The following is a 13625-nucleotide window of genomic DNA, read 5'->3' on the forward strand; positions in this document are numbered from 1 at the left end:
TCACGTGCGGTGTTGGGGATTCGCTGTTCCTTTCACGTTTTGTCCTTGTGCTTGTTAAAACAGCACTAGTCTTAATAATACCTTTAAATGTAGTCTCCATTATGCCTTTAAAGACAATAGAAAGGAATAAAAAGATGTGTAACAATACCTGAACAGTCAAGTTCCATAAAGAGATAAATATGTGCTGAATTCATGTACTGTATATACCGCAGTGCATGTTGAACTGTCTCAGCTGACTTGGTTTTGCGAAAGGAAAATTACAGCATTGTCGTTTCACATCCGTGCAGGAAGGTCATTCATTTAAAATTGGGGATTGACATGGCATTGAACGCAAAACACTTACCTTGAAGAGTTCAAGCCTAAGTTGCATGTGGGGAATTGGTGGGAGTTGTGTGTAAGATGGTAAAAAGTTTAATTTATAAAAGTCAAGCTGAAACAATTAAAGTTGACATGCTGAAATGCTAATAAAATGAAAGCTTTTAGTTTAAGCAGGTGGTTTGGATTTTGTTATTACAGAAATAATGTTGTTGTGTGTTTTCATGTGACACCAGAACTGATGGTGGTATTCGCCTGTGATTGACTGTTTGCATATGATTGCGTTTGACGTGTTTTGCAATTTTATACTATGGGCATTCTGCGTAACCAAGCCGGTTAGTCGGCAATTTTGACAGGAATTATAATTCGTTATTCTCATTTAAAAGAATGTGATCAAGTTCAAGCGGTGATATTGAGTTAGGATAGACAAAAATGGCAGACGTTCCTGACATTGTAGTAGATTTTGTGTTTAAAAGCCTTCTTCACGCCGCAAACAAAGTTGACAAATTCGAGTTTGCAAACTCTAAACAATTGACAAACTCCTGCTTCCACACCTCAAACTTCACAAACATAATAAAGTAAAAAATGGCAACAGGCGTCTTATGAGAGCATCGTGCCACAGATAGCGCCACATTTGATTGGTTAAAAGTAAACTCGCCTTTGACAGTCATGCATGTTGAAAATTCGTTTGCAAACTGTTGTTGCGACATACATCCCAACTTGCTTTTGCCAACTCCAGGCCCCGATTGTTCAAAGAGTGGATAACGTTATCTAGCGGATAAATCACTATCGAACGCGGTTAAAATATATTCCAACTAATATATTTTATTCACTGGATAGCATTTAACCCGGCCGCCTTATTTTGAACAACCGGGGCCAATTCGTCAAGTTTTGTTTGCCGCATGAAGGCGCTTTTAGTAATAATGAAATTGTTAATTGGTTTCTCAGTGATCGAGTGAATGTTAGGAATTTAATATAAATGATGTGCATTATTTTCGGAATACACTAGCGGAAGTTGAGAGTTATTGAACGTTGACTCTCTTTATGACCCATGTTGAGAGAGAGAAGGCTAGTATTACCCCCTTATATATATAAGGGGGTTGTTGAAAGCTGATCTCATTACAACCACTTAACTAGCTAAGTGGTGATATTCTTAAAGGAACTGTATGGCATGAGATTAATAGAAATTGCTATATTCGACTTTTCATTAACAGAGTGTTAATTTGGAGGAGGGTTTTATTTGATTACTGGATTACATATTGTATTCTCGTCGTTTTGATTTTTCTTTTAACAGAAGCACCAGAAAAAGCGATTTCAGTTACAGTTACTTTAAAGCTGTAAAAAGATTAAAAAATGATGAAAATTGAGAAATTAACGGATATTTGTATTATAACTAGGGTTATAGGCCCTGTGTACTCTGTAGTTATTGGGATGTTTTCTTAAAAAGAAAAAAATGCGGTATTTCGTCTTGAAGATATTTGCTAAGATAAGAGTGTCTGAACTTCGAGTTTCGCGGTATTGTCAACGCTCGTTTTAACTCCACACTTTGAGATTTTATCATCCTTTCGCTTTTTCAAATGTTGCGCAGTTTTCTGTACTTCGTTTGGTTTTCACTAACTCAAAAAAAAGTTTTTCCGCCGGTTTCTGCCTCTGTTTCTCCCCTATTCACACATTTGTTGTTGTGCTTTTCCATGCCTTGGGGCTTATTTTAGTATACAAATTGATTTTGGTTTTCTGTTGCTGATTTGGTCATAATTGGAAAAAGGTCCAATAGTTTAATCATTACTTCTTAAGCGGAAAATGCAATGAATAGCCTGACGCCTTACTTTAATCTAGAGACGCATCAGCTGTTCTCTTAACTTCACGCGGCGTTTGAATGGACTGTCGTCGCTATCACGTTTTTTTGGTTGGTTTGTTTGATGCCGACTGCTTCGGTACAAAGTGTCTGGTCTTAGTTTGTTTTATCATCTGTGTTTCTTGATTTTGTAGCGAATGAAATTGAGCCTTGTTGAAACTATTTTTTGACCCTTAGAGACTTCCACTGTGACCATTTGTTTGAAAGCAAAAATTCTTAATCTGTTAGTTTGAATACGTTTTCCACGATACAAATACGGTATATCACGAATTTCAATTCAAAAGGAAGAGAAGACAATGGAATTTTTCAGAGAATATTTATTCTCTATTCGCTGTATTTACAAGAAAAAAATACTCTTAAAAGGAACGATAGAAAAGAATCGAGCAGATAGGAAATGTGATCAAGCCATCCTTTTTCTGAGACACAAGAATGAATGACAGGGGGGTGTTAATTTACATATCAACTCTGTCTCCCTCCGGAACATATCTTGTAACCATTGTGCCATTTTTATAACGTCTAAATTTGTTCTTCCTATCTGTTAGCACTCCCGCATTAAAACGTTAAGAAAAGCGTCCTGTTTCTACTGGGTATAACATTTTTGTCCGGGGAAATTGCTGTTGTGTTAATGGGTAATTTTCGCGGAGTAACTTATGTGAGACTATTTCGTTTACGCAATATTCACAATGATTTAAGGAAGCAATTATATCATAATTCCCAATACATGGAGTCATTCAGTGCAATATTCAATGCTGTACAGCTGTGATAACGTGAAACTGGGAAATACAAAGCTAATACCAGCGCTGTAATCCACCACCATACAGGTCCAACCATGATTGAATTAGTGGTTCGTTCATCCTTGGATCCAGTTTGCGATTCACGCAACTCGTGTCTTTGTAGGTTTCCGGGAAACTTTTATGACTGGAGCGAGCGAAAAATTCTGGGAATAGCCTTTCTACCTGAACCGTTTGACTGCTTGTGCTCGATGTACGGGGATCATTCTGTTTGGTGTGGCGAGACAAGTAGGTTGTAAATCGGCTCGCGTGGCATGATAAAGATGCACTACCCCTTTCACGTGTCACACAGCTTGTGCTTGATGCTGGAGTCTTGTTTGTACTTTCTACGGTGGTCTTCATTCTAGATCTGCATATTATGCCAAGTTTAAGAGAATTATTAAATTAGTTTTGCTAGCTAACTAGATTTGAATAATATGAACATAGTGCATGCAGAATCTTTAAGCTCTATTTATAAATGACAGTTTGAATATATTCTGAGGGGCAACCTTTATGAGCTTTTGAAGAGAGAAGTTCGCTTTTTGAAGAGAGAAGTGCTACAGTTTGACGTGTATACTTAAGTGGAATGTTATAATTGTACGAGAAGAATTAGTACTCCTAGAACTGAGAAACGTTGTTGGTGACATTGGCTTAACACCAGTGTCACCATTAACAGGATGACAGGCTCACCAGGGCGATTACACTAGACAAGCCACTAAGGCTCCTGGTTTTCTAAAACCATCATTGAGTATGAATATTTGTGGCAGTGCAAGAAATATAGGTTTCACTACCCTTAACATTGTCACTAACGTCACCACATTAAATAATATAGCTACCTGAAACAGATAATTGACGCGCGTGAGACAACACGATCAGCTGAGTGTTTTGAAGCTGCTGATAATGTTTGCGAAATACTCTCAATTGAATTTATTATGCGGTCTGCACTGGAAGAAAATTACTGAATAATTTAATTTGTCGCATAATTAAATAGAATGTTGTATGTTTTCATGTGACAAGTAAACTGATGGTGTTATTAGCGCGTGACTTCAAAATAATGTACTCTTTTTATTTTTTATATACTTTTCTTTGGCGCCAAAATTTGTGCGAATATTTAATATATCGGTTACAAAAAACAGTTTTTCAGGTCAGGATGTTCTTTGGAAATACGCGTACGACGTTGACGTTTTGTAGTCTTGTAGCACCGCTTTAGAGCGTTTTTCTATTGAAAAGTAATTCGCGTTTGTTTTAGTTTTTCTTAGTACACTCTATGTTTGGTTAACAAGACTCGCGTCACTTTCTCAGCCTGTGAAAAAATGAAATGAAACGAAAACATGTAAAGAACAGCCAGAAATATTCCATTACAGAATGCATAGGTGCTAAAAAGATAGGCTTATTGCGTCAGTTTACGCGAAGTAGGGAGCTTATAGAAAGTCCAAGAACTGCGTGGTGGCCCCAAGTTTTCTTTTTTTCGATTCTAGTAGCCCTTGCTGAGTTCGTCTTTTCTGCATAGTCACGTGTAAGCCGCGCCAAATCCCTTTCAGAGTGTCTTGGAACATCCAGAGATGTGCAGAACGTATGCGCAGCAACAAAGAGGAAGCACCGTTCTTAAGAGAGAGTAGGGACCTTACGAAAACACGACGGCAACTACAACGCCACAAAACAAAAGCTTAATGAGCAAAAACAACCGCTCTGCACGTGCGTTTTAAGTTTTGGTACATTTCTCTGCCGTTCTCCCCAAAACATCAACGTGAAATGACCAAATTAAAGAAGAGAAGTGGAGAACGTAAACACAAGACGGTGAATTTTCCATTTACTTGACATAACATAAGTTAAGTTAACAGAATTGAAGGAAAATAGGCTAGGGTTTGATTACTTATTGGTGCTTTGCGTGATTTGCTGTTAAAGTACGTACAGTTTGGTGATGTGTTGCTTAGTTGATAGCACGACCTGCTGCGTAATTGAGTTAATTCGTTGGCAGTTTGCGAATATGCTCTATATTAGCTGATGCAAAACATTCCTTGAACCTTTATAAAGTTTGAAATATCAGCTCAGATTGGATGACTGCTGTCAGGTGGACGCGTGATACATTTTTTCTACACTATGCAAACGGTTCGCTTTAAAATAAAGAAAACTGTAAACTTAGAACCACTTTGCAACCACCGCACTCTGCCGTCTTTGGAACAGTAATTTTTAATGTTCTTCGATTAAAAAGCCCTAAAGGGAGCAGAGCTCAAACCTCTTTCAACTCGTGAGCTTTATTGCAATATTTTGATCACATACGGTGTTTATCAAGTGGCATTGAACGGCACATGCTTCATCCAGAGTTTTTTTGTTCAATTTTTTTGTTTCGGGTTTATTCTTAATTATTGTTTTTAAGGTATTTACACAATAAAGCTATCTGCACAATTTTCAGACAACCTGAACCACAAGATACCCAGATAATCTCTGGTTTGTTTGACAGAGAGTTTGAATTCGTCTCAGACATGTATTCATTTTTTTCTGGCGTGGATTGAGTAGCTAGCGCTACCTTGCTATTCACAGGACACATCCTCCATGTAGTACAAATAGACTAACTAATCTCAAACGTTCACTATCAAAAGAACTCAATATTCAGTTTTGATAATTATACAATACTAAACAGTCTGAGGTGCGTTTCTGTGTAAATTGTATTAATACACTAAATTATTATTATGCGTCTATAAACTCTTAGTATTTCATGTTTTCTTTGCTTTGACGTTCACAAAACTCAGGTCTTGTCTTTGTCATTTCACAAGTTCACGTTCAATACAGCCTTTTTAACATTGATATCAGATGCATTGTCAATATATCTCGTAAATGTCACCACTTAACCGTCTGAAGCAGCACCATACAAGTGCAACCACGATCGAATGAGCGTTTCGTCCGGCGTTTGAGTCAGCTTGGGATTCACGCAAGGTTTGCTTTCAGCGACAAAACTTGTATGACTGCAGCGAGTGCGGAAAAACTCTGGAAATAGCCGTTCAACGTGATTCATTTGAGTCTTGCATGCTTTACAGGTCTCATACTGATCGGTTTGGTGCGGCAGGTGTGTAGTCAACAGGCTCACGTGCAGTGTTGGGGATTCGCTGTTCCTTTCACGTTTTGTCCTTGTGCTTGTTAAAACAGCGCTAGTCTTGATAATACCTTTAAATGTAGTCTCCATTCTGGCTTTAAAGACAATACAAAGGAATAAATGTGTAACAATACCTGAACAGTCAAGTTCCATAAAGAGATAAATATGTGCTGAATTCATGCACGGTATATACCGCAGTGCATGTTGAACTGTCTCAGTTGACTTGGTTTTACGAACGGAAAATTACAGCATTGTCGTTGCATATGGATGATCCGTGCAGGAAGGTTATTGATTTAAAGTTGGGGATTGACTTGGCATTGAGCGTTAATTAGAGCTAAAATACTTCAAACACTTACCTTGAAGAGTTCAGTGTGAGTTGTATGTAGGGAATTGGTCGGAGTTAATTGTGTGTAAGATGGTAAAAAATTCAATTTATAAAAGTCAAGCTAAAACAATTAAAGTTAACATGCTGCCATGTCATTAAAATGTAAGCTATCAGTTTAAGCAGGTGGGTTGGATTTTGTTATGCTCAAATAATATTATTATTGTTGTGTGTTTTCATGTGACACCGGAACTGATGGTGGTATTCGCGTGTGACTGAATGTTTACATCATTGCGTTCGACGAATCTGGTGGGCGGCTCGAAATTTTATGGGTATTCTGCGTAACCAAGCCGGCATTTTGACACCATTTAAATTAATTATTTTCATTTGAAAGACAAGCTGATCAAGGTCAGTCAAGCAGTGTTATTTAGTAAGAAGTATAAACAAAAATGGCAGACTTTCCTGACAAGTCGGGAGATTTTGTGTTTGAAAGGCGTCGTCTTTCATGCGGCAAACAAAAGTTGATAAACTCGAGTTGGCAAACTCCTGTTTGCACACATCAAACCTTCACAAACATATAGCGCGACATTTGATTGGTTAAAAGTTAACATCTCGTCTTTGAGAGTCACTCACACGTGAAATATTGGTTTGCCAACAGAGAAAAATTGGCGTGGAGAGACTGACCGAACTTCTCTACCTCTATTCAAAGTATTGCCCTCAACAGTCTCTACCTCCACTTCGTTTTGGATCTGATACAATTCAGCCGTCTCTATGTTCCAGAAACATTGGTGTCGTTTTTGATAGTACTATGTCGATGCTCCCTCATGTTAATTCTGTTTGTAAATCTGCCTTCTATCATCTTCGAAACATCTCTCGTATAAGAAAATTGCTATCCACTACAACCACTGAGACTCTAGTCCACGCTTTTATAAACTCCAAGTTGGATCACTGTAACTCTCTCTTATACAATGTTCCGAAATATGTCATTAAAAAGCTTCAGTCAGTACAGAATGCCGCGGCTCGACTGATCACAGGCTCTCGCAAGTATGACCACATAACCCCTATTTTATTTGAACTCCACTGGCTTCCAGTTTCCGAGCGAATCAAATTCAAAATAATTCTGCTCACCCACAAAGCTCTTCACCAACAGTCCCCCATCTACATACAAGACCTGATACGCCGCTATACAACTTCAAGAACGCTTTGATCGTCGTCTGACGCATTTCGCCTATGTCATGTGAACCATAATCTAAAGTCGTATGGCTCCAGAGCTTTCGCTGTTTCGGCCCCAGAACTCTGGAACAAACTACCTATCGACATCCGTAATTGCGACAAATTAAATGTTTTTAAACGTAAACTTAAGACTCATCTTTTTTCGAATTATTTTAAACAAATATGATTTTTACCTTGTAAAGCGCTTAGAACAGAACTGGATAAGCGCTATATAAGTAGTTATTATTATTATTATTATTATTATTATTATTATTATTATTTCTCACCAACTGTTTGCCAACTGTTGTCGGTTGCGAAGTTCACACATGTCAACTTGAGTTTGTCAACTCCAGTTTGACAACTTTTGTTTGCCGCGTGAAGACTCCTTTGAGTAAATGTAGAAAATTTAATGTTTTCTGTTCATAGTCATCAATATAAAACATGTACATTCTTTTCGGAATATACCAGCGAAAGTTGAGACTTATTGAAGGTTGACTATCACCTTGACCCGTTCTCAGAGAAAGACGACTATCATAACATCTCACCCCCGTGTATATATAGGCTGTATAGGGGTGCACATCAAAGCCGATCTCATTAGAACCAATTTGACTAGATGCCGGGACAGTTTCTCTTCATACCTCTCCACTCCCCCTCCCCAAACAACAGCAACAACAGAAAAACGCTACATAAAACCATTTTAATTTACGTATATAAAATACTGCATGAAACCCTTTCTTTGTTTAATAATGAAATACCAGTCTTTCAATTTTAGGCTTCGAACGCACTCTTGTAATCTTCGATTACTGCTCGTTTTTTATATTAGGCGTTGCTGAAAGACCTTGATATCGACTAAACATAGCGCTAAATGCGTGCAGAATAATGTTCCTTTTTGTGACTAGAAAAATTAATGAAATATTAAACTTAGCTTAGTTGCGAGTCCAGATGACAACTACGAGCAAAAATTTAAACCTTGCACACCACCAGGAATGATCGAAATCTACCGATGCATATGTGGCGAATAAACTGTTCTTCCTAAAATAAAATAAAATAAAATAAAATGAAATGAAGTGAAGTGAAGTGAGGTGAAGTGAAGTGAAATAAAATACTCTTTATTAACTACATTGCAGTCAGCTATAACTTATTTAAGGGTTGCATACATGTTTCTAAGATTACATTATCATAATAGCCACAACTATGTAATAATATAGAATGGATAATGCCCCTCGACAATGACCTAATATTACATTAAATTCCTTATATTTAAAGATTTAATCATATTTACAAAATTGGCAATCAGCTAGTGGCGAAGGGTGATGAAAGAACGTGATCGTCTTGTGCGACAAAAACTCTAGGCTCTTTAGAGTAAGGGCCTGGGCAATGCATTAACTGGGTGTTCACTTTGAGATATTTTAGAGAACAATTTGTTGTATCGCTGAGCTCTCTTGTCTGCCCGGGTGGGAAAGGCTTAGGGCATCCTTGTAATTGATGGAAGGATAAATAATGTGTAGAGCCATTTTTGAACGGATTCTAACCTTTTAGAAAGACAGGTATGTTCCGCCAGACCTGTATGCCATCTTCTAAGATAGGTCTACGGTGGTTAAGTACACTTTGAGAATTGAATCACTAGCTACGCCTACCTTATGAGTAGAGTAGCTTGGAGGCCTTCTTTGAGATGTACTCAATATGGTGGCTGCACTAGAGATAATTCCAAGAAGCTTATAAAAAGAAATACGTCCTACTGTGTTATTACCAATGATAATTGGTCTCAGTGAGACATTATGATTGTGCATGAAATTTATTAACATTTCTTAGTTTACACTTCTTCGGGTTTAATCTCATTTTGCCATGTTGTTCGCAGCCGAGAAATTATGGCCATCGTTAACGGCAAGATTTAGCATAGCAAGCTAATGCCGTTCCTTGGAAAGATTTCCAGTGCAGTGGCATGATATCGTCAACAATTTTTATTCTCAAATGCCAATTTCGCAGAAGGCGGTTTGTCATCACACCAAACAAAACGACACCCAAGTCCCTTGCGGAATGCCACCTTTAGGAGATTTCCGTTCGAACAGGGCGCTGCCAATCCAAATAGCTTACAGTCTATTAGTGAGAAACGCTCTGATTCAATTTATTAGGGCGGGATCGATATTAAAGTGAGCTTATTCCGCAAGAAGAATGTAGTGATCTATTAGGTCAAAACCTTTTGTGAAATCAGCAAAAAAGATTCTTGTGCCAGAATTTCCACCATCAGTAGCCTCATGGATAGCCTGAAGGATCGCCGTTTTCCTTGTCACATGACTGGTGTTGTCTGCGTATAACTCAGCTGCGATAAATTTGGTACTTTAAAGTTATTTGAAAACGTTAGAAGATTCCTTATGTCTTAACATAAAGTCTTGGACTAACAGCCATGCACCCTTGCTCTAAGAAATATTCTAGAAATACCAGATAGGACGAACAAAACAAATGAAACTAATAACGTGTGATTAAGTTTCTGAAAACCTAAATTTCAAATTAACCTGTATTTTTTTTCTGATAACAACAAAAGCTTTTGTAAGTTTGATCACTTATCTTCCCAGTTGAGTTTGCTGAAAAGTAAATTCAGGGTTTTGAAGTCTTTTCATTGGATGCGGGTTTGAAGCGATAAATTATTGTCTCGAAGAGAAGAAAACTGATTTATGCACGTCTGGTTCCTTCTGATATATGTCGAGTAAAACTGATAAGCTGTGTATAATTTTCGTTAACCATATTGTGCCTAAATCGCTATTTTCACGTTCAAAAAAAAAAAAGAAAAAAAAAGGGTTAACAGGTCCTTGCATGACCCGGGTTAGATTTCATCCAAAACTGGAATACATTCATTTTGTGTTAATATATTTAGGAACTATTTAATCCATTCTGTTGCAAATTGATGGAAAATTCCGGGTTTTTATTATTTCACTGACCAAACAGTGTTTTGGTTTTATATTTTTTAACGGTCTTTGTGTTTCAGATGAATGTTCGTTGTATATTGGTATTTTGCGTTCAATTTTTGGGTTTCCTTTAAGACGACAAATTGTTGCCTCGAAGAGAACAAAACTAATTTATTCACGTCTGGTTCCTTCTGATAGATGTCGAGCAAAAATGATAAGCTGTTCAGTTTATAATTAGCGTCAACCATATTGTGCCTAGATCGTTATTTTCACGGTCAAAAAAGAAAAAAAGAAAGAAAGAAAGAAAGGTTTATCAGGTCCTTGAATGACCCGGATTAGTTTTCATCCAAAACTGGGATATATTCACTTTGTTTTAATATATTTAGGAACTATTTAACCGATTCTGTTGATGGAAGGTTCTGGCCTTTTAGCATTTCAACTGACCAACAAGCTGATTTTGTTTTTATATTTTTAAAAATATAACGGTGTTTGTTGTGTTCGTTGCATATTGGTATTTACGTGCAATGTTTGGTTTTACTGAGTTTATTAAAATGCATTGCCCGTACTGGCAGAAAATTCCAGGTTGTGGGACATTGAACGAGCAAAATATATTTTGAAAGGTTATTAGGTAACAATGGGTGTCTTGCGGAAAACATAATTATATTTTGCCGTTTTCAAATGCTTTTTCCTTTTTAGCAACCGTTGTGCTAATCCTTCGAAATTTCGTGATCCGTTATTTATAAGTTGTAAAAACAAAATAGACACATAGTGGCAGAAAACTCTAGGCGCTTGCTATCAAATTGATACAACACAAATATCAAAATTGCTGTAAGGTTGATAAAAAAGCACTGTTTTATGGAAACCCGACAACAATTGTTTCGTGTTTGTAAAAGCTTTGTACAGCAGCCGGCATATTTATCGTCCAGTCTTCAATTGATATTAGTGATTTTGCCACCGCGACAAAACGTAACCTAGCATGATTGTTTATCGAAGTCGTTGTGTCCCTTCGGTGAACCATCTATTGACTTTTAAACCTATAAGCTTTGTTTTTGCGTGTGACTGTGGTAAACAGTTGAAGCCACATGCAGAGCCTTTGAAAGCTTTTACATGCAAATGATTCAATGCGGGCTTTTTCACTGATGATGAAGATAATTTCTTAACGTCATAATAAACAGAGATATATGAAGTCGGAGATTAGTCATGCTGATACGGCAGTGTAGGTTAAGGTAAATATCATTTTCCAGACGAATCGTCCGTTTTCCATTATTTCAACCAATGGGTAAAACGGAGGTTCTAACACTTCGTTTGTTACTCTGCAGCACTGAAGAAAACAGTGCGAATGACACGAAGTCTAAAAATCTTGGAAATACTCCACAAAGAACAACGTATTTTTCTTCGTCAATGAATCTCTCACGCAGAGAAGCCGGGTTGAAGCAAAACCAAGAAATAATCCCAGTAGTGGATCAAAATAGAAATGTAACACTCGGTTCCAGCGGGATTTTGGATTGCCAGAAAGATTTTAACGACCTTCTTCAAGAACGAGCTAAACTGTTATTTCCTGATTTCTTTGCACCCGACGCAAGAACAAGACTCGATCAAAACACTGACTTGTTAGATGGGGGCAAGTACACTGATTCCATTTTATCTTCGTGGTTAAGAATGTTTGGCGCTCGCAGGATGCCTGTCGGAAACACTGGACATTCGACTGTCCCTGTGTCGGGCAAAATCCAGACCAAGGTGGAACATCTGAAATGAAATCTATGTAGAAGTACATTCTTATTGTTAAGGTTTTGTATATTTAAACTGCAATAGACTGATGTAAGTTGTCGACCAATCAAATGAAATGAAGGACTTTGGTTGGCACCACGGTTTCTATGTGGAGCAATTCTTGAGCCTATTGTCAGAGCTTCCCAAACATTTTGTTAGGTTTGTTGTACAGTTTACTGGTACGCGTTTATGTATATAGATAAAGAGACGAAGTGTAGAGTTTCTTGTCTGAGAAAAAAAAGACACGGTATGAAAATCAGGGATCCGCTTCTCAAATCTTCCGAAGACCTTTCGGGTGCGATTGATTTTTTTTATCGATTGGTGATAGACTTTTCTTAACTGCAAACTAGGTCAATGTGTTTCTTAATATATTGTGAGGTTTTCGAGGTTTTACCTTTCTACGTTATTAAAAGCCGCGAATTAATAATTGCTGCATAGAAGCCGGGCCCGAATTGTTTTCGGGAAATTTTTGCGAAACGCTCGCCAGCCTCAAAAATACAACCTTTCAATCGCCTTAAAGTCCGACACGAGCAAAAGATCACCATGCAACTGAGTACTCATAGTTATTTGATCATTTTTACCATCAAAACATGCTTCGAACTTTATTTGTATAATGGGTAAAGGAGAATTAGATGTTCAATGGACTTCATTGTAAGTCCTCTTCAAATATGAAGAACGACTTCATTTCCATTATCGGAGATTTTCCCTGTGTTTTTTGTACTAGAAGCTTTTTACAATCTCATGTACTCACAATAGCCCACCTCAGTCTTAAGCCAAATACGCTTAAGGTGATCTGCTTTTGGATGTGAATAGCGAGTTTTTTTTTTAATATCAGTTGAGTCACGCTGACATTCAAGGAGGGCTTGAACGTTTGCTTACAAAGCCCATACGGATTTTCAACGTCAAATGACGCAATATCAATTTAGCGTTTGAGTGCAGCTTTTATTATGAACCGAATTTCTGATAAGTGCAATGAGTAGAATCCGTAACACGAGTCTTTTTCTCAACCGTCAGATTTTTCTTAGATAGAGGGATTTTTACTGACTCAGACTTGTCTATTATAAATGAGATTAAGGTGACTCCAGAAATCATGTATTTTTAATCCATCAATAAAAAGTTAACACTAAGTTCAGCTACTCCGGCACTATTTTTGGAGCTTCTAAGTGTGATCCGTTGGAAATTCCTCTTCAGAATCTAAACTAAGCTCCACCATTTTAAAGGGCACTTAGTATCCTGGCCGCCTCTCGATGGCGTCATTCCGTCCCACGAAATTCATGCACCGTATGGAAAAAGATGGCGGCTGTACATTTTACCACAATACCTTGCGAACCTAACACAGCCAATAGGTACATAGAAAGCCATACCTTTTTGCGAAATTCGTGCTTGTACT

Source organism: Pavona decussata, unplaced genomic scaffold (assembly GCF_977016875.1).
Source record: "Pavona decussata unplaced genomic scaffold, jaPavDecu1.1 SCAFFOLD_53, whole genome shotgun sequence".
NCBI classification, from domain to species: domain Eukaryota; kingdom Metazoa; phylum Cnidaria; class Anthozoa; order Scleractinia; family Agariciidae; genus Pavona; species Pavona decussata.